We start from the raw sequence: 24,206 nt of genomic DNA, 5'->3' as shown, positions 1-24,206 counted from the left end.
CTCGTCTTCACATTTGAGTGTGTGTTTGTGTACCAGGGGAGCTGAGGGGGTATTAGAAGAGAAGGAAGATGATGAGATGTCTGTCTGTGGTCTGTTTGGCGTTGCAGGCTGCACGAGTCCTGTGATACTTGATCTGATGTTAATGTGCTGCTGTGCGCAAGCGAGAACGTGAGCTAGAGAGCGAGTGAGAGCCAGAGAGGGGGAGATGGGCAGATAATCCCGTCTGCCTGATGAGATTGAAGCCCTGGGATTGATTGATCGCCTAATCATAGGAGGAAATGGGCCTGAAAATGAACGGGACTTTGCCCTTGGTGCACCGCAGAGCCCAGGCAGCAGGACCACGGCATTGTTAGAGCTGCAGCTAGACACGGCCCTTAATGTGCACGGGACCTGATTTCATTTGTGTCTGATATACAGTTATACGATCCCTACTAAATGATCGAATAAAAAAAAAAAAAAAGAAAGGAAGGAAGATGGGGAGATTGGTGCGAGGTGTAAATCAAGCTTTATTGCTGCAATATTACTTTTTTATACTGTCTGAAATTGACGCTTTGAGAAAGGTGAAAGGGAAAAAAAAATCCAATATGAATTAGAATGGGTGGATACCTGGAGAAAGAGAGAGTGAGCGAGTGAGTGGTGGGAAAGAGGGAGTACTGCAAGGTGATACTGGATGTTTTTATTGGAGCGTTTGCTTTTTTTTGGGTAATAATTAAGTTTGCCCTATCAGTCATTTGTCTTGCAGATTAGTTTTTTGGAGTTTATAAAGCGGGACTATGGGAAAATCATGTAATGTACGCAAGATGGAAGCCTTTGTATCGGTGATTAAAGGAGCTGTTCATCCCTGAAGTTCCTGTCCACCCGCTTCAATTTAAAGTCCGTGCCTTTTTGTCAGGTTTTTCTATTCCTTCCAAATCATAAACTCAGCCTGTTCAAATCAGCCGGTGGATTCGAAGGTTAAATAGATACTGCAGCGTTTGTAATCGAATCTCTTAAACCCGCTGCTGTAATCATAAAGACCTGTCCAGTCGCTCATCCCAAGAGTCTTATTCACAATTCACTGTATTAGGACAGTCGTTAAAGGTCATCGCTCTCTATTTTTTTAATACGTGACTGTGTACTGGAACAGGAAAGATGTGAGGAGGAGACGGACATGAGAGAAAATTTGACCAAAACTGTTTAAGGAATATTATTCAAATTGAACCAAGTAAAATTTATTAATGAACGACATGTCGCACATTTCAACGGTTAATAGTTAGGTTTAATGTTGTGGAACATCAGAGAGACAAATTAGTTCCTGTTGTCACCTATGTTATAGTCGTTTCTCCACTACTCACACTCTCTCTCTCTCTCTCTCTCTCTCTCTCTCTCTCTCTCTCTCTCTCTCTCTCTCTTCCTCTCTCTCGCTGTCTCTCAGGGAAACAAGCACCGCAACTTACAAAGCACTCACTACTAAGACTCCTTCCATAAATGTTAAATAAATGTCTCCTAACAAAAAAAACATCATCGCATCAACGATTATACGTTTTACTTTTTACAAAACAATTTTTAAATATCAGTTTATCACTAAATGGCACACTTTTATATAGCACTTTTATCCAAAGCGCTGTACACTGGTTCTCATTTACCCATTCACACACACACCAATGGTAGCAGAGCTGCCATGCAAGGTGCTAACTTGCCATCGGGAGCAACTTGGGGTTCAGTGTCTTGCCCAAGCACACCTGGGCATGTGGAGTCATGCGGGCCGGGAATCGAAAGGTCAGCCCTACGATTAGTGGACAACCCGCTCAACCACCTGAGCCACAGCCGCCCACTAGTCTCAGACTATCAAGTTTAAGGGAAGCCATGGATGACTGCATGGGTGCGTGCGCTGCTGAGGACCCGAGACTCCACCTTCAGAGCAGGTGACAAGGCAGCCCTAAGAGCGATGAGAGCCAAACTGTCCTAGGCAATCAGAGACTCAAAGCGCACACGTGCAGAAAATCCACAGCATCCAGGCCATCACCAACTACAGGACAACACCTGCCTGTGACATTGATGCCTCCCTTCTAGATGTGCTGAACAACTTCTACTCCCCGTTTGCGGTGCAGAATGAAGACCAGCCCTACTCCTAACAGCCAAGTGCTGTGTCTTACCATTTCTGATGTGAGGAATACTCTACCCAGAGTCGACCCAAGGAAGGCTGACGGACCAGACAACATTCCTGACAGAGGATGTGCAGTCCAGCTGGTGGATGTTCTCACTGACCTCTCCATCTTCATCGGATATGGCCAGTGCTATATCTCCCTGTAGCTCTCACCTGGTTTCCCACTGAAGTTATGCAGGGTTGAGCCTAGCCAGTACCTGGATGGGAGATGTCATGGGGGAAAACGAAGGTTGCTGCTGGAAGTGGTATTAGTGAGGCCAGCAGGGGGTGCTTAACTTGTGGTCTGTGTGGGTCCTAATGCCCCAGTATAGTGACGCGGACACTATACTGTAAAAGCGGCACCGTCTTTTGGATGAGACGTTAAACCGAGGTCCTGACTCTCTGTGGTCATTAAAAATCCCAGGACACTTATCGTAAAAAAGTAGGGTATAACCCCGGCATCCTGACTAAATTCCCCCATTGGCCCTTCTCTATCATGCCCCCCTAATAATCTCCATCTCTGAATTGGCTACATAAACCTCTCCTCTCCATTAATAGCTGGTGTGTGGTGGGCGTTCTGGTGCACTATGGCTGCCGTCGCGTCATCCAGGTGGATGCTACACACTAGTGTGGCATACCCCCCATACTATATAAAGTGCTTTGCGTGTCTAGAAAAGCACTATTTAAATGGAACTGTCATTCCAACAAGCTCCAACACCTCCACCATCGTCAAAGTCAAAAGAGAAGAGATGAGTTTTGTTTTGTTTTGAAGTCAAACAAATGAGATGGTTGTTGACTTCAGGTTAGCACAGAGTGGATGCTCTCCGCGGAACATTGACTGCTCCACCGTGGAGACCAGATTCCTTGGTGTTCACTAGGTGGAGAACCTCACCTGGTCCCTCAACACCAGCTCCATAGCCAAGAAAGCCCAGCACCGCCTCTCGTTTCTGGGAAGGCTGAGGAGAGCCCATCTCCCACCCCCATCCTCACCAGACTACTTCAGATGGACTATCGAGAGCATCCTGAGCAGCTGCATCTCTGCCTGCTTTGGAAATTGCACCATTTCTCGAACGTGAGCTTGAAAATCTCGAGTGCAATTCAAGACGGATGAAATGACCAGGTGGAAACAGGGTCTTTTGAATGTAGTAATCAATTAATACATGTTTTGACTAAACATTTGTTTTGCAGAATTTACTTGTTGGTGGTAATCGTATAATCATACATATGCTCCGAATCCGGTGGATAGTGATTAGTCTAAAAAATGCTCATAAAACGGTCCTTTTCCTTTTTTGAATTGCCCCTTGCTGTTTTTTCTTTTTGTATAACTAATCCCCGGATGTGAGAATACATTTCACGTAGACGAGATGAACCTTATTACCAGCTGCTGATGATATGATGAAAGTGATTTAGAGTTTTCGCTGTCTACCTGTCTGTCTCCTCCTAGAGGAGGGTGTGTGAGTTGCAGTAGTGTGTGTGTGTGTGTGTGTGGGCATTCGAGGCAGCTCAGTAAGGCTGCTGAAAGTGCCTGAGCCAACTGATCAATGGCATTTATCACCAAGTCAATACTCCAGTCTATATCACTCTCTGTTTACTCCTGCTCCACTAGTGGCATGTTAAACTGAGCGTGCTCTAAACTGCCACCCCGGGGCCTCTCTAAAAGCCACCCTCACCACCACCATTGATTGACATGTCGATTAGCAGAGGAAACTGTTGACAGTGCAGCTCCGTTTGATGATTATGGGCAGCTTGACAAAAGGGCTTTTTTTTTAACGTATATTTTCTATATTAGAGTGCATGATCAAGCTTTTAGTTTTATTTGTTACGTCAGATTCGGACAAACGGACGTAGAAAACGTTCGCTTACTTGGATTTAAACATATAAGCGTTAGTGCTGGACAATATGACGATATAATTAGGGCTGCAACTAATGATGATTTTGACAATCTGTTAATGTCATTTTTCCCCACAGATTAATAATTTTTATATATATATATATATATATATATATATATATATATATATGTATGTATGTATGTATGTGTGTATATATATATATGTATGTATATGTGTGTGTATATATATATATATATATATATATATATATATATATATATATATATATATATATATATATATATATATATATATATATATTCAATACTGAAAATATTTCAGCATTTTAATCAACTAATACTATTACAGACCTTTTTTGCAACTGTCCAAAATAATTACCCGCTCATTTCCGGTGTGCAGATTTGATTCCAAAGCTTTGATGTTGACTCGTTTTTAGTCTCAATGCCTGGAATCAGTGAATTGACTCTCCGATGTGAACCGAAAGCAGAATGGAGACTTAATGTATTCAAAATATATACACCAATCAGCTTTAACATTAAAACCACCAGTCTAATATTGTGTAGGTCCCCTTTGTGAGGCTCTGACCCGTCAAGGCATGGACTCCACAAGACCTCCCGAAGGTGTGCTGACCTCTGAAGGTATCTGGCACCAAGACGTTAGCGGCAGCTCCTTAAAGTCCTGTGAGTTGTGAGGTCGGGCCTCCATGGATCTGACTTGTTTGTCCAGCACATCCAACAGATATTCGATCGGACTGGAGATCTGGGGAATTTGGAGATCGAGTCAACACCTTGAACTCTTTGTCATATTCCTCAAACCGTTCCTGAACAATTTTCGTGGCGTGTCGGAGCGCATTATCCTGCTGAAAGAGCCCACTGCCGTTAGGGAATACCGTTGCCATGAAGGGGTGTACTTGGTCTGCAGCAATGTTTAGGTAGGTGGTACGTGTCAAAGTAACATCCACATGAATGCCAGGAACCAAGGTTTCCCAGCAGAACATCACCCAGAGTGTCACACTTCCTCCGCCGGTTTGCCTTCTTCACATAGTGCATCCTGGTTCCGTCAGTTCCCCAGGTAAGCGGCGCGCACACACGCACTCGGCCGACTACGCGATGTAAAAGAAAACGTGATTCATCAGACCTGGCCACCTTCATCCATTGCTCCATTGTAGGAGCTTTCGGTGGTGTACAGGGGTCAGCAGGGGCACTCTGACCGGTCTATAGCTACACAGCCCCATACGCAGCAAGCTGTGATGCACTGTGACTCCTTTCTGTCAGAGCCAGCGTTAACTTTTACAGTACTACAGTAGGTCTTCTGTTGGATCAGACCAGACGGGCTAGCTTTCACACCGATGAACACCCCACATAACCTGCAGTTTTGAAGATGCTCTGGCCCGGTCGTCTAGCCATCCCATTTGCTTAGGTCTTTACGCTTGCCCATTTTTTCCTGCTTCCAACACATCAACTTTGAGAACTGACTGTTCACTTGCTGCCTAATATATCCCATAGGTGCCAATGTAACGAGATAATCAATGTTATTCACCTCATCAGTGGCTTTAACGTTATGGCTGATTGGTGTAGAATAATATAAAAACATAAAATGTGTTTTTTTTTTTTTTTTTTTTTAAATGAATGACTAACTAGTCTCTACATCATAAGCTCTCAGAAAACCCCTCCGACTTTCACATTCATCTTTGTGATGTGACGTGAGATGATGTAATGTTCTTATTCCTGCAAGTAAAAGGTGGTGTTTAGGTGTATGTTGTTGTTTTTTTTGTTTTTTTTTTTAAATAAATAAATAAAGCAGAGTATGTTTTAAGACAAGGTCAAGCTCGAGTTGATCTTCCTGCCAAAGTATTACAAACTTTTCATCTCTTCATCTTTCCTCCTTTTCAGCTGTAAGCTAAGTTGTATTTCTTAATTCATCTTTCTTAATTGCATTCGTTGTTAGCCTGGAAATAATCACAGGCTAATCTCGAATATGCTCTCAGACAGGAAGGGCCCTCATCATCAATGCCTTTAACACGCAACATTTAATCATTGTCAGCTATTCAACAGAGGGAAAAACCCCCGAATTTGAGTCATTTAGTCATTTTCAGGCCGTAGTTCATTATGTTCACAGTTGTAAGGTAATTGCCAATGTTCTTTTCGTAATGATGTACTGTACTTCTGATCCGGCGAAAATTCTAATTTCACACTCTTGGTATGCAGACCTTTGGCTCCTCTCAGTATAATGAGAGAGGCAATTTAGCTATCAAAACACTGTGTTTGGAGAGACCAGTATCTACGAGAGTTTCGTGTTGGTGTGAAGTCTACATTATAAAGTAAGCTGACAGCCATTGAGAAATAGTAAATTGCGAACTTAGACACTTGACAGGGGAAAAGAAAAAAAAAAACCCTTAAATGACTGTTTTTGTTCTGGATTGTTCAAACAAGGCCAGAGTTCACGAATCTCTCTCTTTTGTCTCTCGCTCGCGCATTCACTCCCCCCCCCTCCTCACCCCGCATCTCCATGCTTTGTTCCCTTTCTTTCTGCCGCTGACTCTAAAGACCTTGCAGTGATTTAATCTCCACACGAATTGAATAAGCTTGACCTTATACAGACAACACTAATTACAAAACCAGATCAGTCCTCTTAATACAGGCCTGCACTTTTGCCATGCAGACACATATTTTTGCATATTTGGCACTTTTGACGCACTGCAGAACCAATTCCATGATTGAGGACTTGGCTAATGTCGAGCTCATCCTATTTGCTTGTTGGGTCAAATATTGCATGGCTTTATATATATATATATATATATATATATATATATATATATATATATATATTCTCGAGCCAGTGTTTTAATTGGCGCTAGGCTGTCCTTAACGTTAAGGAACATGCTTTCTCACTGAGCAAGTCAACATTGCCCCACGGCGTCTGCGCATTTAACGCTGTGTGTTGTGCATGAGATAAATCCTGAACTATCAGTACCCTGGTTAAGTATCTGCATCCATTTTGTTTTCACACAATGTAGGTTGGGGATTCATTTCTTTTTCCCCGGCAGTTCATATTTTTATGTTTCTGTTGCTTTTTTTTCTTCCAGGGAATCCAAACATTTTTATTTGTTTTTTCCCCCTCAATTATTCGCTCGAGGTACGCTTGATGAAAAAGCTCTTGTCGCTGTTTTAGTCTACACAACCTGGCCTTGTTCGGTTTTCATGGCTCGGTAAGGTTTAAAAGTTTAGTTTCCGAATATCTTTTTAAGAAAGCTGGCTTCTTACTTTCACTCGAAAGCCGCTTCAGACTTTTCCGCACACTTGGGAAAGGGTTTGGCCTCGTCACTTGTCCATCTTGTCCATGGATGCATGGATCCATTCCATGCATCCATCTTTACTTCTGAGAGACTCTGCCTAAGGGACATTTAAAAGAGACTCTAAGATACTCTTTTTATACCCAGTCATGTTACTGACCCGTTGCCAGTGAACCTAATTAGTTGCGAAATGTTCCTCCAGCTGTTTCTTTTTAGTAACGTTTACCGTTCCAGCTTTCGCTGCCCCCCCGTCCCAACTTTTTTGAGACGTGTTACGGCCATCCGATTCAAAATTACCTTTTTTTTTTCCCCCTTCTTCTTGAAACATTGTTGTACATTTACTCAGCTTAAACATTTGTTTTCAATGTTCTATTGTGAATAACACACGGGTTTATGAGATTTGCAAATCACTGCATTCTTTTTTTTATTTACATTTATTTTACACAGCGTTTAAACGTTTTTGGAACTGGGGTTGTATGGACTTATTCGTCGCTGTACTTGCCGAAGTTTTCCGAAGCCACTTTGGCGCTTTTGGTCGTATCATTTGAGCTCGGATGTTCCTCCTCTTGCTTTACTGATAACCGAAGACGACACTTTTAGCCATGAAGAATGATTTAGCTAGCATACAGTAATTTACGTTTAACTCTCGCACGCTACGAAATGCTGTCTCGTGACATGAACCGTGAGTAAATTCGGTCAACGTCTATCACTTTTTACTCACGAGGTTATGGTAAAATGCTACCGTGTTAATGGTTTTTAACGAATTACGTTACTACTTGTAAAAACGTACCGTATATTGCAAAAATCTATATCTAGCAAAGTCTCACGAACCCGCTGCAACGCCACCGTGAGCCACTAGTTGGGGAAACCCTGTTATTAATCTGTTATTAAAAACAAACACCGATATGGTGACGTTTTCTATAACGAGATGTTTGTGTAACATTTCTGGAAGGAGTCTCCAGTGTCAGCGCTTTGTAAGAGTCGGAGGTAAAGCTGTAACTTTAAGTTTTCTGACATCTTCAGGACCGAAAAGTTTGCACTTCTTCTTCTTGCGGTTTCTCAGTAATATTAATTCCAGGAGAGAGAGGGGGGAAAAAAAAGAGCGGCTGGTGATGGATCGACTGCTTATTGCTGCTATAACATAAGTGAGAGCAGGAACTAACTTGTTTTGTGATGGTCTGCAGCATTAAATGGAACTGTAAATGGATAAACGGTGCGACCCTGAGAGGAGGGAGAACTAAATCCAGGACAGGTACTTGCTTATAGTACGTCTCTCTCTGTAAGAGAAATAACGGCATGTAAGATGTGTGTTTTTTTTTTTTTTTTTTTTTTTTGCATCCAACAGGTGACGATCTAACTTAAACCAGCCCTTTTAAAGCTGAAACGCAAACCTGGTTCCTGTTTCATGCATCATTTGCTACCTGTAAACAGTTCATGTAAGGCATTTAAAGACGATTCAAAAGCAAACTCGAACCAAAGTTAAGACCTGCTAATGGACGAGTGCGTCTGTGTGGGGTTTTTTTTCTCTCGTTTTTTTCCCCCTGCAGCTCTGATTCAGGCTGTGTATCAGATAAAGCATCTCTTTATGTTGCCCACAGCTTTAAAAAACCTGTGGAGACCCCTTCACTTAGATTGACTTTAATCTTTGAGCCTTTTTCCTTGTCACCTGAAAGTGTGTGCTGCCTGACATGATAATGATGTGAACCTGTCCAGGGTATTAGAGTTAAGCTGACTGATTAGACTCTACATCGATTAGCCTATCACTCATTGCTGGCCACACCGGGGGGGGGCGCGTCGGGAGGGGGAAAGCCACATAACACAACACCACAAATATTTCTTATACGCTTTAGGAAACAGGGGCACTGGACTGCATCAAAATATGTGGGATAGATTTCTTTAATTTTTGCATTATTCATGTAGTCTTATGACTGCGCAGTAATTACAGATGCAAAACCTTAGTCAAAGTGTAGAGTTTTACGTCTCTAAATAATTGTCATTCATTTTTAGCCATTATAACATAAATAATTTTAAAAAATATATGTTTAATGCCGTAGAATTCAATTCTGGATTCTGATTGGTCAGAAGGTGTTGAATCCGTTGTCCATAACAGCGGCTCTGACAGTAGTGCAGCTGCGAATCACAGGTTTATATTAACACGTCGACATGTTATCGTTTCTATAGTAACCGTAAAACAGTAATTCACAGGAACTCATGACGGGCGCTGCAAATAATCTGAAACCGCTAATAAACAGATTTTAAAAACGTGTAATCACTGATATGGTGAAGTTTTTCAACATGGGAAAGACTTCAGGACGTTCTCTCAAGCTGCTTTTTTTTTTTTTTGTTTGTTTTTGTTTTATTGACGTCACGCGATGCTGGTGAGGGAATGGCTGTTTTACAGCTGCTCCAACGTAAGGGAAATCCAGAACTAGCTTTGTAGACCTTCAACTATAAAATTTGAAGCTCAATCATGACCTTCAGTAGCAAATAGTAGAATGCTTTTGTTGGCAAATTGCTGTGGTATCAGAGGAATAAAACACTTCAGGAAGTGCTGTTACTGGAAATTCATCAACCTCTCGGAGGTCGGGCCGCATCACAGTACCGCGATGCCGATCGTTTTACTATAAAAGCGCACTCCGGCATGTTTTAGTAGAGAAAGTGTTTTAAATCCAGGAAACAAACACAATTTAGAATCTACGTATGTGGCTAAAAGTATGTGGACACCTAACCATGGTACCAGTATGTGCCCATAATAAAACCTTGGGCATTAGGTTAGTTGGAGTTAATCCTCATTTGCTGTTCTAATAAGCTCCACTCTTCTGGGAAGGCTTTCTACTAGATTTTGGGGCGTGGCTGTGGGGATTTGTGTCCATTCAGCGACGAGTATTAGTGAGATCAGGCGCTGATGTCCGGCGAGGAGGACTGGGGCACAGTTGGCGTTCCAGTTCATCGCAAAGGTGTTCAGTGTATATACGAAGACCATACAATTGTGTGCTTCTAACTTTGTGGTAACGGTTTGGGAGGGGAGAGAAGCACATATTAGTGCGATTGTCAGGTGTAATGTACAGGTAAGTACAAAACTATCTGAATGGGAAGCTTGTAGTTTAACAAACCAGCGTCAGTATGCACTGACGTCTAAAATTTTAAAAGCTTAAAAGTATTACAGACAGTAATAATATTAATAGAGGAGGTAAAACAATCATAACTGCGATTACGCGATCGTCCAGCTATATTACAATACAACTCTTGGAAAGTTGAAATGAAAAATAAGCCCCGTAAGTGTAATATTCCGTCTGCGATGTCCTTCGGCGTGCGTTATGATTTAGCCTTTTTGTATGACGGATTTGAAAATGAAATGAACATCTCTTTTGTTTGTGCATGTCCCATACCGCCGAGCGGAATTCTTTCCTGTCGGATTATAACAGCCATGGACCTCGTCAAGGTTTTCTGCTCTAAGCGGTCGCTGAACAACAGCAATCGACTTTTGTTCTCGCTGCGCTTCTGATTCTTCGTATTCTGCTCCTGAGAGTCTTCAGTTAAAAGTCCACATTCCTAATGAAAAACAGCAGAGCCTTGCAAATGGACTGCTTTATACTTCAACGCTATTATTGTTCTTGGCACGGAGAGAAATATGCACATAAATCGACAATATTCCAGATGTCTCACAACCGCATCAGCTGTATATCTTTTAGTGACCTTTTGAGTCGACAGCCTCAAAGGAAAGGTTAGCGGTCCACTGTGTGGAACGCGTGCTGGACCTGAGGCTGCATTCCCCCTCCTTTAATACACACTCCTCTTGTGTGTGTGTGTGTGTGTGTGTGTGTGTGTGTGTGTGTGTGTGTGTGTGTGTGTGTGTGTGTGTGTGTAAGTAAGAGAGAGAAAAGAGAGCAGTCTGGTAAAGGTTAGGACCCTAGCCTTGTCTGAACAGTCTGAGGCCTTTAATCCAGGAACAAAGTAATTAAGGTCCAACGCTGGAGAAAAGGCCAATTAAAGTGAACTGGAGGCCCACGTCTGGAAAATGAGCACGTTTGCTGCAGAAAGCGAGGCCTTTTATCAGGCCGGTGGGATCTTTTTGCGCGGGTGCTCAGGGAATCGTTAGGCCTGCCAGCCATGAGTATGTATTATTCAACCAAGAGTTCTTTATTTCAGTTGTAAAACCAGTACATACTTAACACCCAGGGCCAAGCAGCATTCTGGTGAATGATGTACGAAGAGCTACACTGTACGGCCAGAAGTAAGTGGACGCCTGAATGTCACGTCCATATGTGCCCATTCCAAAGCTATAGGCATGAACACGGATTTAGTCCCCCTTTACTGTTATAGTAAGCTCCACTCTTCTGGGAAGGCTTTCCACTAGATATTGGAGCGTGGCTGTGATTTGTGTTCGTTTAGCCACAAGAGCGTGAGTGAGCTCAGGTACTGATGTCAAGGGTGGAGGTCTGGCGCATAGTCAGCTTTCCAGTTCATCGTAAAGGTTGAGGTCATGGCTCAATGCTGGACACTCCAGTTCGTCTAATCCGACCTTGGCAAACCATGTCTTCATGGAGCTCGCTTTGTGCACAGGGGCGTCGTCATGCTGGAACAGGTTTGGGCTTCGTAGTGAAGGGAAATCATAAAGCTCCAGCATACAAAGACATTCTATACAGTTCTGCGCGTCCAGCTTTGTGACAACAGTTTGGGGACGAACCACATCTGGGAGAGATAGTCAGGTATCTGCAAACATTTGGCCGTTTAGTCTACCTCCGGAATAGCCTTGCATTTATCACAGTAGAGAAATCGATACATATTTTCCTTAATGATCATCTTGAAATAAATGGGAAACGTGGCTCATTTTTTCATATTCTTGTGCTATATATCAGTACGGTTGCGTTTTCAATGCGAAGCTACTGTAGGCATCTTTGCAGAGAGGTCCACTCACTCAAGCTAAGCGAAGACCGCGTCGAGTTAGAAGGTTCTGGACACGAGCCTGTTCTGATGACTACACCAAGCCAACTTCAAGTCAGCCGGTTATATCAGATTATGTTTCCTTAACCTCTGACCATCTAATTAATCTACTCGCCCAACTTTTCGTTTCTAGCCAAGCGTTCAGCATCCTGATTTTTCAGCGCCAGCTGTTGTCCATGTGGACACACACTTCTGGCCTGCGATCGCTCCCGCTGCACTTAAACCAGGTCATTAGAGCGAGATTTGCCCGCACATCTGTTAAGCATGCACAAAAAGAAAAAAACCTCACTTCACTTACCAGCCATGGGCACCTGCATGTTATTTTCTGCCCTCTGCAGGCTAATTGGAGTAATGAAGGCACTGTAAGATCTTGTCTTATGTGGAGGAGGATGATGATGATGATGATGATGATGATGATGATGCTGGGAAATGTCTTTGCTGGGAGAATTGTTGGCAGGATGTTAAGTATTGCACCAAAATATGAAGGAATTTATTCCAAAACACAATAAATAGAACATTTTTGGTATTTTAAGGATGTTTCAAGCCAAACATTGATTTTCAAGAATCAAGAATTTCATATTATAATTCTGAAGGTTATTTAAGGACCTTCTTTGGATGCTCTCAGAAGATGACCTTTTCCAGAACTCTTCAGTCTATATAAATGAAGGTAACATTTTTCTAGTTTAATATTTTCACAGTTTCTCTCTCTCTCTCTCTCTCTCTCTCTCTCTTTTCATCCCTTATTCCAGAGTCACTGGACATTTTTTCCCAATCTTGTTTCCTACTGTAGCCTCAGATTCCTGGAAGTCGATGTGGCGTCACTCTCGTAGCCCTCCCGCCACAAGGCTGTGCATTCTGACATGCTTTTCTGCTCAGCGCGCTCGTAAAGAGTGGCGATTTTGAGTTACTCTCGGCTTCCTGTCCGCTCGAGCCAGTCTGGCCCCGCTGGAAGTTTTTTTTTGTTTTTTTGTGCACCGTTCCGTATATATTCTAGCGACCGTTTGTGTGTGAAACTCCCAGAAGATCTGCATCTTCTGAAATACTCAAACTGGCACAGCAGTCACGGAGATCACATCGTCTCCCCATTCCGACGTTTGACGTGAACGTTAAGCAAGGCTCTTGACCTGTATCTATAGCTAAGATCGGCCGATCGGATAATCGCATGCATGAGCAGGTGTTACAGATGTTCATATTAAGCGGTTGGTGACCCGTACAGTCTTTCTCCTCTTTTCCTACACACTCGGGACAGAACCTGTATTTGGAAATCAAGAACCGGGGAGATGGTCTGCGAACAAGCCTGCTCGTCTCCGCTAAGCAGCGACGCGGCCGTGTCATCGACTGTAAAACATGCTCAGGCTCCGAGACTCTAATTCGTGTCTAATCAGTTGTTTGTGGAGGTGGTTTTATAGATGCCTTGCCCCCCCTCCCCCCCCGCATGGGCCAGACTGAATGCTGTGATATAATTATCGTTGTTGTGGGATGTGTCAATCAAGCACTGAAATATAAATCACAATTCTGAGGTTAGAGTTGTAAGGCTAGCAAAACACTGTACTGCCGAGTTCCTAACTGACGATGCTAGCTGGTTAAGTGGATTATGTCAAACAAATGAGTCTACATTTCTGGAGAGAGGATGACTGTGTGGCTATAATCCCTTTCCTCTGCTTAAAAAACACACGAGTTTCTGACATGACTGAGTTTTGCGCTAGCAGGAGCGTTATATGATGGGCGCTACTTAGTGCAATGAGGTGTTTTGTGGGGTTTTTGTTTGTTATTCAATAAGGAGCTGGGTTTTTTTCTTTTTCTCTTTCATCTTCTACATGTCGAATCGCTTGTCTCAGGCTGCTGACTTGCCACAACTGCAATTGTACCAGAAGTGATGCTCATACCCATGTTATGTTGTTTATCGCAGTTACATCCTATCTTTCACCCTTAGTCGTAATCATTCTTATTAATTAGCATTTCCTATATATATATATATATATATATATATATATATATATATAAAATATGTGTGTGTTAATATATTAATATATTATTCCATAAGCCATTTCTATTATATAACCGTTCCTGCCGTGTTCATTTTCCTCTCATCCCACAGCTTTAATTCTCTACGTGTATATTTCACTCCTTGATCTCAGTCTCGTCTCTTTCTATCGGCGTTTCTCTTCCGCATACCATTTCTTTGAGCAGACAGTGAGCCAGTAGTGTCCTTTTGAAAAGGTAATGACGCTGGTGTGTTGATATTATGGATGCGTGCGGCGCCGTGTAATGACCCAGCTCTTTATTGCCTGCCGCATACTAATCCCAGAGCTGGAGGAGTGAAATGACACCTGCAGGGTGGTGTGTGTGTGTGTGTGTGTGTGTGCGCGCGCACACACACACACGTGCACAAGCAGCACACCCACATGAAATGAACAGCACCATTAAAAATGATCAAAGAAATTACTGCACTGTGCTGCAACTGCAACGAGCCACTCTCCTACGTGTGGCTAAGTGCAGAGACTACTCTCCATACCGACACGCGTACGCACCGACACGAATAGCAATCACAGTTTTACCTGAAATATACATGTCGTCTCAGAGATCCGCTGCGTATATATGTTTCGCTTAAAATTAGCCCGAGGCGTTTCGAGCAGCGCAGGAAACAACGTTCGTGCTTACTCTATAAATTACCGTCAGTATTATGCCATGCTGCCATGCTCGTCAATTATTTACGGATCTGTACCGGTAGTATTCGACAACCACGATCAAATATTGATGCGTCATTAAATTAAAGCGTTAACAGTGTTTTCAGTTGGGCACAAATACAAAATGGGCATTTTTAGAATTTTTATTTATTTATTTCCGCAAACGTTGACGTGATTTTGCTTAAACCAGATCTCTTCCCTCTTCTTGAGCCGGCGTTTCCGTTTTGTCGAGCGTGTAAACGAGATGTCCGCTCTCCGATGCGCGCTTATATATTCATTTACTTTATTTTATTAATCGTTTTTTTTTTTTTTTTTTTTTTTTTTAAAGAAACGTCATTTGCCCTAGGCCGAGCCGAGCCGAGCGGGACGTAAAATACAATTTCACCTCGTCCACAGCCTGCAGTAAAGCCTCTCTCTCTCTCTCTCGCGCTCGCTCTCTCTCTCTCTCTCTTCCTCTCTCTCTCTGTCTCGCTCTTGCTCTCGCTCTCTCTCGCTCGCTTTCATGTTAAATGACCAGTCTGGAAAGGCAAAGTGCTCCCACATATAGCAAAAAATAGATTCTGAAGGTTGAATAAGTTCTGAGTGAGAAAGAAAACTGCTCGGAGGAGGAGGTGGCTGCATCCGAGATGAGATTGCTTTTGTATTCTAATTATTTTCGCAAATGTCATTATGAATTTTTATTTATTTATTTATTTAAACAGTTTTGTACATTTCTTCTTTTTCTTTTTTTTTTTTTTTTCTTTTTTTTTTTTGCTCAGCACCAGAGGCGAAAGATCTCCGGGAGCCATTTTAGTACAAGAATCCTCCTCCCTTTTGTGTGTCGCTGGTCTGAGCGAGCAAGTACTTGCGTGGTAGGATTGGTAATCGCTGCAGGTTTTTATCAGTGATGTACGCACGCAGAGGTAGCCTCATGTTTATTCATGATTTCAGAGGTGATGCTTTAACTAAGGGTCTCGTTTTTAAGGGAATCGGGCTTTAACGGTGCAAGGATGGGGCTTCTACCTTTCCTCTCTCCCTCTCTCTCTCTCTCTCTCTCTCTCTCTCTCTCTCTCTTATATATAGCTCTCTCCTTCAGTGTTACCTTCGTCAGGCTTTACTGAAGGGAGGGGTGGATCCGATGTAGTTATTTGCTCATTAAGCTCCTGGTTAGTTCTCTTTTATCATAATTTTTTCTCTTTTCAACACTTAATCTCTAATTTACTCAAGCTCTTGCGGGGCTAGTCGGCGCATACAAGTGCACATAGCTCCTTTAAGAAATGTCTTCAGTGTGTGGCACAAACAGCACGCATTCATCTCAATGTACTTCATACACACCACACGAGGAAATAATAAGGGGTGCGTAGACGACGGTGTGCATCCCTTTTCTGTGCTTGAGCATGGAGAGTCATGAAGCTGTAGCGCCACCTGTCCTTACTATCATCTCATAGTAAGCTTCACACTCGTCCACACATCCAACTGGACAGACACGAACACAACCAGACACCGGACCGGATTGTCGCTCCCTCACTCCCTCCCTCAGCGTTTCCCATTCATATTCGATTTTCTGGAGCCGTGAGATATTAAATGAGAGCTTCCTTTCCCCCCGTTCATCAGCCCACGTCGGCGCAGTGGCGCATGAGAAAAAGGGAACGGCCCCGTCTTTGTGCTTAACATATGTAATGCCATACTAATCAGCCGACGCTGCGGCGCACAGTGGCCCCACGTTCATCCCGATATGATAAATAATGCAAATGTGGGCAGCGGCGGCAAATGCCAGAGCAGGCACGTGGACGTGGAGAGAGCCGATTGTTGTGCTGTCAGGCAGATTTGCATGAAAAAGGGCGGCCTAATTGCGACACTTAGCTGCGGCATCCTGATAATACGGAACAGGATGGCGCTCCTCTATAACGCAAGTCCAGACTGGAGCAGTTTACCCAGTGGGTTTATTCTTTATTGGGGAGGTGGTACAGACTAGAGACCATGTATTTTTGTTATGAGCGATTCGCCGGCATCTTGTCTGCCCGTGTAGATCACGTCACGGTGATCAGCCGTTCATTCCAAGCAGCACATAAATTTCAGCCTCTCCTTCAGTTCTCACTACAGAAATGAACTGCAAAAGAGTGGTTCCAGGGTAAGGGCAGTGTGCGTGTGTGCGTGCGTGCGTGTGCGTGTGTGTGTGTGTGTGTGTGTGTGGGGTTATTTGATGTTTGGATGGAATAGGGTGTGGAGCATTGGCTGCCGTAGGCGAGCCTGCCTTCCTTTTCTTCCTTTAATAATAAATGATGGATGTTTCAAATTAGAAAACAATGCAGCGAGAATCCAATTTAGTCTTCTGAGGGAGTATAAATAAATAAATAAATAAATAAATAAATAAAAACCCTCCAGTAGAGTTGTGTATCACCATGCCCCTCTTTTGCTCTAATGCTCACACAGGGCCTAGCGCTTATGATTTAATGCGGCTTGTGAAAATGGCGCCATTATGTACACTATTAACAAATCAAGTGCTGTTCCGCTGAAGAGTGAAGCGCTGGCACTTAGGGGTTGGTGGGTGGCCTTCTGTCTCCTGACACTGATTTATGGGCCCTGTTTCTAATCAAGGCAAGGGCAGAACTCAAGATGGGGATTAGCACAATGCTCAGTGGCGTGGCAAAGCGGGGGCAAGAGCACACTCAGGGGTGGCACTACTTAATTATAGTTGAGTGGAAAAAGTTTGCATCTCGTTACTTTGAAATGATGAAACCAGGACATTTAATGCGATTTCAGTTTAACTGTTAAAAATGGTCAAAAAGTGTATGTAAAGATATTGGTAACTGAGATTTTATATATATACACACAGTGTCCTCCACTAATATTGGCACTCTTGGTAAATATGAGCAAAGGAGGCTGTGAAAAACCTTATTTTAGTCTTTTATTGTTGAACCTTTTGAGCTTTCAAACAATTACAAACAAAACACAGGTTTATCCCCCAAAATATTTGTTAATATAGGTGTGCACCCTTTTAGTCAATACCTCGCTTTGCCAAGATAACAGCTCTGAGTCTTCTCCTGTAACGCCTGATGAGGTTGGAGAATACATGGCGAGGGATGTGAGAGCGTTCCTCCATACAGAATCTCTCCAGATCCTTCACATTTGGAGGTCCACGCTGGTGGAGTCTCCTCTTCAGTTCACCCCACAGGTTTTCTATGGGGTTCAGGTCAGGGGACTGGGAGGGTCATGGCAGGAATTTGATTTTGTGGTCAGTAAACCATTTCTGTGTTGATTTTGATGATGTTTTGGATCATCGTCCTGCTGGAAGATACGACCACGGCCCATTTTAAGCTTTCAGTCAGGTTTTCATTTAATATCTGTTGATATTTGATAGTCCATGATGCCATGTATCCTAACAAAATGTCCAGGTCCTCTGGCAGAAAAACAGCCCCAGAACATTAAAGATCCACCACCATATTTAATCGTGGACATGAGGTACTTCTCCACATGTCTACCGCTCCGTGTGCTCCAAAACCACCTCTGTGTTTATTACCAAAAAGCTGTATTTTGGTTTCATCTGACCATAGAACCCGATCCCATTTGAAGTTCCAGTAGTGTCGGCACACTGAAGACGCTCGAGTTTGTTTTTGGATGAGAGTAGAGGCTTTTTTCTTGAAACCCTTCCAAACAACTTGTGGCGATGTCGGTGACTTCGGATTGTAGTTTTGGAGACTTTCTGACCCCAAGACGCAAATTCAACAAATGTTTTATCCACTCGAACCGTCCTCTTCACAGTGCGTTGAGACGATATAGACACACGTCCAATTCCAGGTCGATTCATAACATTTCCAGTCGACTGGAACTTCTTAATTATTGCCCTGATGGTGGAAATGGGCGTTTTCAACGCTTCTGCTATTTTCTTATAGACACGTCCCATATTGTGAAACTCAACAACCTTTTGCCGCACGTCACAGCTACAGTCCTCAGTCTTACTCATTATTACGACTGACTAAGGGAATTTGGCCTATGTGTTACCTCATATTTCTCCCCCTGTGAAACAGGAAGTCATGGTTGAACAATTTCCTGTTCCTAGTCACCCAGCTGTACTAAAAAAAAGGTAAAATATCTATAGGAATATACTTCAAATATATTTATCTCACATGAATTCAAAGGGGGTGCCAATAATTGTTGCACACATATATTTAAAATTTTTATTATTTATTTTTGTAATATTATTATTTTGATAAACCTGTGTTTTGTTTGCAATTGTTCGATATCCATGAGAACAGAGTATTTTTTATTTTTTTTTTTTTTTAACAAAAGATCAAGGAGAGAACTGTGTGTGTGTATATATATATATATATATATATATATATATATATATATATATATATATATATATGTATGTGTGTGTGTGTGTACACAGTACTGTGCAAAAGTCTTAGGCACATGCAAAGAAATGCTGTACAGCAAAGATGTCTTCAAAAATAATTAAAATTAAATGTTTCTCCATTTAAAATAAATACTATTAAGAGAAGTAAACGGTAATAATATTTGGTGTGACAACCAAACCAGTAGTCTCTGGTACAATTTGTACAGTTTCATAAGAAATTAGCTGTAAGTTTTATTGAGCATTTTGTAGAGCCAGTCACAGTTCTTCTGGAGACTCTGACCTTTGCGCTCAATTCTTATTTTTGCATCAAAATCCAGCGGCCTTCATTCTGTTTTTTGTCTGAAAAATGTCTCATCGCTTAGTACGCTGCTTTCTTTACTGACACACAAGCATTTTTCTGTAACATTTCATTTTTTGCTGGAAAACTAATGTTTGGAAATCTATTTTAGTACTGACTCGATTTTATATATATATATATATACATACATACTTACACATATATATATATATATATATATATATATATATATATATATATATATATATATATATATAATATGCTTCAAAAACCGTTCTTATTCAGTCTGCATCTCATGCCATTATAAAAGATGTTCCCATTGATTGGGAAGATTTCGTGCAGCAAGCAGCGATCACGGTGAAGGTGAAGGAGCTTTGTAAAGTTGTCAAAGACAGCAATATTAAACACTCGAATGGGTAAAAAAAAAGAAAAAAAAAGCTACCAATACCTTAAACATCCCTCTCAGGACAATTACTTAGATAATATGCAGGTGGAAAGTTCATGGAATTACAATTAATCGTTCTCGAATAAGTGCACCACTCAAGGTTTGACAACTCACTCCCAGACTAACAATAAGGAATTTAAGAGAGAAGCCAGTAGTCACTCAAAAAAAAAAAAAATAAAAAGACTTGCAGGATGACCTGAAAGCAGCAGGAACTGCAGTTGTAAAACTTCTGCTGCCAAGAGAGAAGCATGTCTAAAAGCATTTAGACGAATCAAAACTCTTTGGCAACAGTATACGCTAGTCCAGAGGTTCTCAACCTTTTGTAACTAAAGCCCCCCGTCCTCCCCTCACCCCGAAGATAATTGGCTGATGTATGCAGAAGGGCAGCATTTACAGTTTAGCTGTAGACGTTTTTCTGCTTTTTCAGCAACGCAAATAAAATTCACCTAGCGTTAAGGCCAATTCACTGAAGGGGAAAGGACACGAGATGGAAAAGATGCACAGTATTTAGAGCCCTATCCGGACAAGATTAAATGTACATTGGTCCTGGGGAAAGTTCCTATTTCCAGGTGCTACTCTGTAATTTTATTTAAGTCTGGTTAGGTTGTATCAGTGTTTTTCCCTATCTACCTCGGACACAATTACAGACCGAATTACTTGCTGGGTTTTTTGTTAGTTTGGGTTTGTTTTTTTTTTTCCCCCAAAGTCAGCACACATCTGATCATTTTAGTCTAGTCCGGATACACATCCGTGATTTTCTATGCAGATGTTGCCTTGCGGTGGGGAAAAAAAAAAAGGTGTCTGGCTGCTGGTGCTTGCCGTATTTAGTCTCGTAGTGTGCATCAGTGACCCTCCCCCAGATGCTTAAACACTTCCTGAATTATAGGCTTTTTAACACGTTGTGATTATGAACAGCGTTTTCATACGGTTGCTGGAACCTTGGTTCGCCCCAAACTAAGATAAAAGCCAGAGTCTCTTCTCTACTCCAGCACGTGTATGATCACTCGGCAGACCGCGTACAGGTACTCGTGTTCGACGTGAATGCGTGTTGTGATGACGTCACATGATTTGTCTTGGCCCGAATCTGCGGTAATTTTGAGAAATTGCAAGCTCCTCCGAATATCGAGGAGTCCGCTTGATTTTGAGTTCATGTCTGTGATCGTAAATTCGCAGATTCCTGGAGCTACTGGCTTGGACGCCATGTTGTGAATGGAGAGCGATCATATGACCAAGTGACGCAAACATCCGGGTTCATAGAAAATGCAACCCGCTAGAAACTCATGTCTCCTATGGTCACTTATAAACTAATCCAATCCGAATAGGGCTCAGGAACACTTAGAGCTGTGGATTATGGGCTTGTGAGCCAATAAAAAACAAAATGGCATTGTTTTGCATTTGCAGTAATAAAAGTGTATTTAATATTTGCTTTCAGTATTATATACCATATAGGCACTACTTCTGATTTTTTTTTCTTTCTTTTTTTTTTTTTTTTTGCGTTCCTTTCAAGTCCTTTTATTTTATTAAACTCGGCTCAACCACACGCAAGCCATCCAGGACAGCCAGGAACCTTAGGGTGACTTTTGATGACTGCTTCACCTTTACAGACCACGTTTCAACATCTGCAGTCCTGTAAGTTCATTCTGTAGAACATCGAGAAAATCAGACCCTATCTCACCGAAACCCAAAATCTTTCTCACCGAACAGGCTACACAGCTACTAGTCCAGGTTCTTGTCATGTCAAAACTGGACTATTACGACGCACTACTCTCGGGTCTCCCAGACAGCTCCGTCAAACCCCTTCAGATGATTCAGAACGCAGCGGCGCGCCTCGTCTTCAACCAGCCCAAGAGAACCCACGTCACACCCCTCTTCATCTCCCTCCGCTGGCTTCCTGTAGCCGCCCGCATCGAATTCAAGGCCTTGACGCTCACCTACAAGACCTTGTCTGGAACAGCGCCCCCTACCTCAACTCTCTCCTGAAGGTTTACGTTCCCTCACGCAATCTGCGATCGATTAACAACCGACGCTAAGTAGTGCCTACTCAGCGTGGCTCAAGGTCCCTTTCCAGAACCTTCACGCTAACCGTCCCTCAGTATTGGAATGAACTTCCGACCTCAATCCGGACCGCAGAATCTCTCACCACCTTCAAAAAACAGCTAAAGACCCAGCTCTTCCGTCAACACCTAACTAACCCCTAAAACACCAACCCCACATTATCCTTTACCTCTACTCTGCGCACTGTCCTGTTCTAGAACTCAATAGAAAGATCTTGTACGGTTGCACTACTTGTATTGTTCTCCGCTTGATATAATATCGCTTTGCTTGTTTGCTCTATACACAGTTATATAAAGTAATGTATTAGCATGTACTTTATACACAGTCGTGTGAAGTAAGCGTATTCGCACAGCTGATTTTATGATTCGCTTACAAATCCTAAAACATTTCTGCAGTTACGTATCAGTTCGGTATATGTTTTGTTGTTTATGTCGCAATCATGGACAGTCGCTCTATCCACAGATGTACGCTAGGGGATTTTCTGGTTAAAAAATAAATAAATCTTCTGTCTGCAGTGTTAGCAGAATCTGCAGCTCGATATATTTTTCATTAGGTCATTAAAACAAAAATAGACCACCTGGAAATGTGACGAGAGGTCCGAGTGGTTGGCAGGACACTCTGCGAAACCTGCGACTGTTTGTGGGTTTGATCATGCATCTTGTAGCCTATAAAGCGATTCAGATGACTTTGGTCTCTCTTTGTTCCCCCCACCCCCCCCCCCCCCCCCTTAGTCCACAGAAAATAATGATGTGTATCTTTTTCATTTCTCCATCTACATCGTTTCCCCCACCCTTTAGCTTCATCATTTCAGCACTCTCTATAACCGTTTCTCTTTCTTTCCCCTTAACCTCCACCCTTCCTCCTGCCATTCTCCTCATTCACAGTAGTATTCTCTTGCTCCGTCGTCCCGCCGCAGTCCTGCGGTCTAATGAAGCCAGCACGACCGGCGAACCCGAGCCAGGATGAAATCTGGCTTTTCGCTCTCGCTACAGTTTGCCCCGTATTAAAAAATAAAAACGGAGGAAAAAAAATACGGGCATTCCTTTTTAATGAAGCGTTTCCTCAGAGCCAGGACACGCAAAAAAAAAAAAAAAAAAAAAGAGCCAACTCATAAAAACTCAGAAAAAGAATAGATTCATGAGCTGTAAAAGGCAACATTTCCACTTTTCTGTTCTTGTTGCGATTACACGTCGCATCCCTGCTGAAAACAATGTTAATTACTGTAGCCAAACTAGACGGGGAAAAGTTTACTCATCTCCCTCCGGTGCTCAGCGATGTCCATATGTCCATAATCTCTAAACCATGGAAGTAATCATATTTTTCCTCCTTTCTTGCTTTTTTATTTCTCCCCTAAGGAACGTTTAAGAGAGGCGAAGCCGTCTGCTGATTTACATCTGCTCCAGAATTCTTTAACCTGAGGTAAGATACCGGCTCCGAGTTCGCCAAACAAATCTCCACAACAGAGACACCTTTCACAGGTTTATTATCTCACTTAATCATGACACAGACGTCGTCTTATAAAAAGGCCACGATAGCTTCTATAATACTGATGAGAAATTCCCACGTAAGCAGACAAAGCAGCCATGCAGAAATAACCCTATCCTTCTCATACGCTTGTATTCACTACAGGCTTTAAAAAAAATAAATAAAAAATTCAGTTTTTAATTTTCTTTGAACAAGAAGAGGCTTTCATATCCAAGGCCACGGCTACGTGGATTTACCATGGATCTAACAGCTCTCTGTTTCTCCCTCTCCGCCGCCTCCTTGTAGAATACAGCACGCCATTTTTCGAACCTTGTCCGCTCTATAAAGATTTTGCTTGGAAAGAGTACAACTCTGCCGAGTACATGTTAGTTTTATTTACACCGAGGTTCAATTTGCGATTCGAGCCGGGGCTCAAGTAGGTCTCCTGCGTATTGTACTTAAGCAGCTACAGATGTTGGACCGCTGCGCCCGCGAGCTCACGCGCTGAAGCTTGGTCGTCATGTTCGAACTGTATCAGGATCCCAGAAATGAACAAAAAACATAAAACAAAAGAAACGTTCCGAGCCGGTGAAACGTCCTGTACGCCGGTACGGTGCGGACACGCGACGGTATCACGATTACACACGTCCTGCGGCTCGTACTTATTCCCACGTGTCGTCCTGAAGGCCCGAGTCTGACTTTCT

The 24,206-nt window shown here is 42.5% G+C and overlaps 1 protein-coding gene across 9 annotated transcripts in view; it reads left to right on the top strand.

The window, feature by feature from the left end:
- The window catches only part of LOC108270982 (polyamine-modulated factor 1-binding protein 1), a 186,844-nt gene that overhangs the window by 19,724 nt on the left and 142,914 nt on the right, over positions 1-24,206 (top strand). For 8 of the 9 annotated variants that reach the window (XR_001813781.3, XR_001813780.3, XM_017478086.3 and 5 more), the window contains one exon: positions 23,394-23,457. The exons of the other annotated variant lie outside the window; for it this stretch is intronic. The gene's annotated coding sequence lies outside the window, so the exon portion shown is untranslated. The remainder of the gene's footprint in view (positions 1-23,393; positions 23,458-24,206) is intronic. 9 annotated transcript variants of the gene reach the window in all.

Source organism: Ictalurus punctatus, chromosome 10, assembly GCF_001660625.3.
Source record: "Ictalurus punctatus breed USDA103 chromosome 10, Coco_2.0, whole genome shotgun sequence".
NCBI classification, from domain to species: Eukaryota; Metazoa; Chordata; class Actinopteri; order Siluriformes; family Ictaluridae; genus Ictalurus; species Ictalurus punctatus.
Note: the sequence above shows the minus strand (reverse complement) of the source record. Positions and strands in the feature narration are given on the sequence as shown.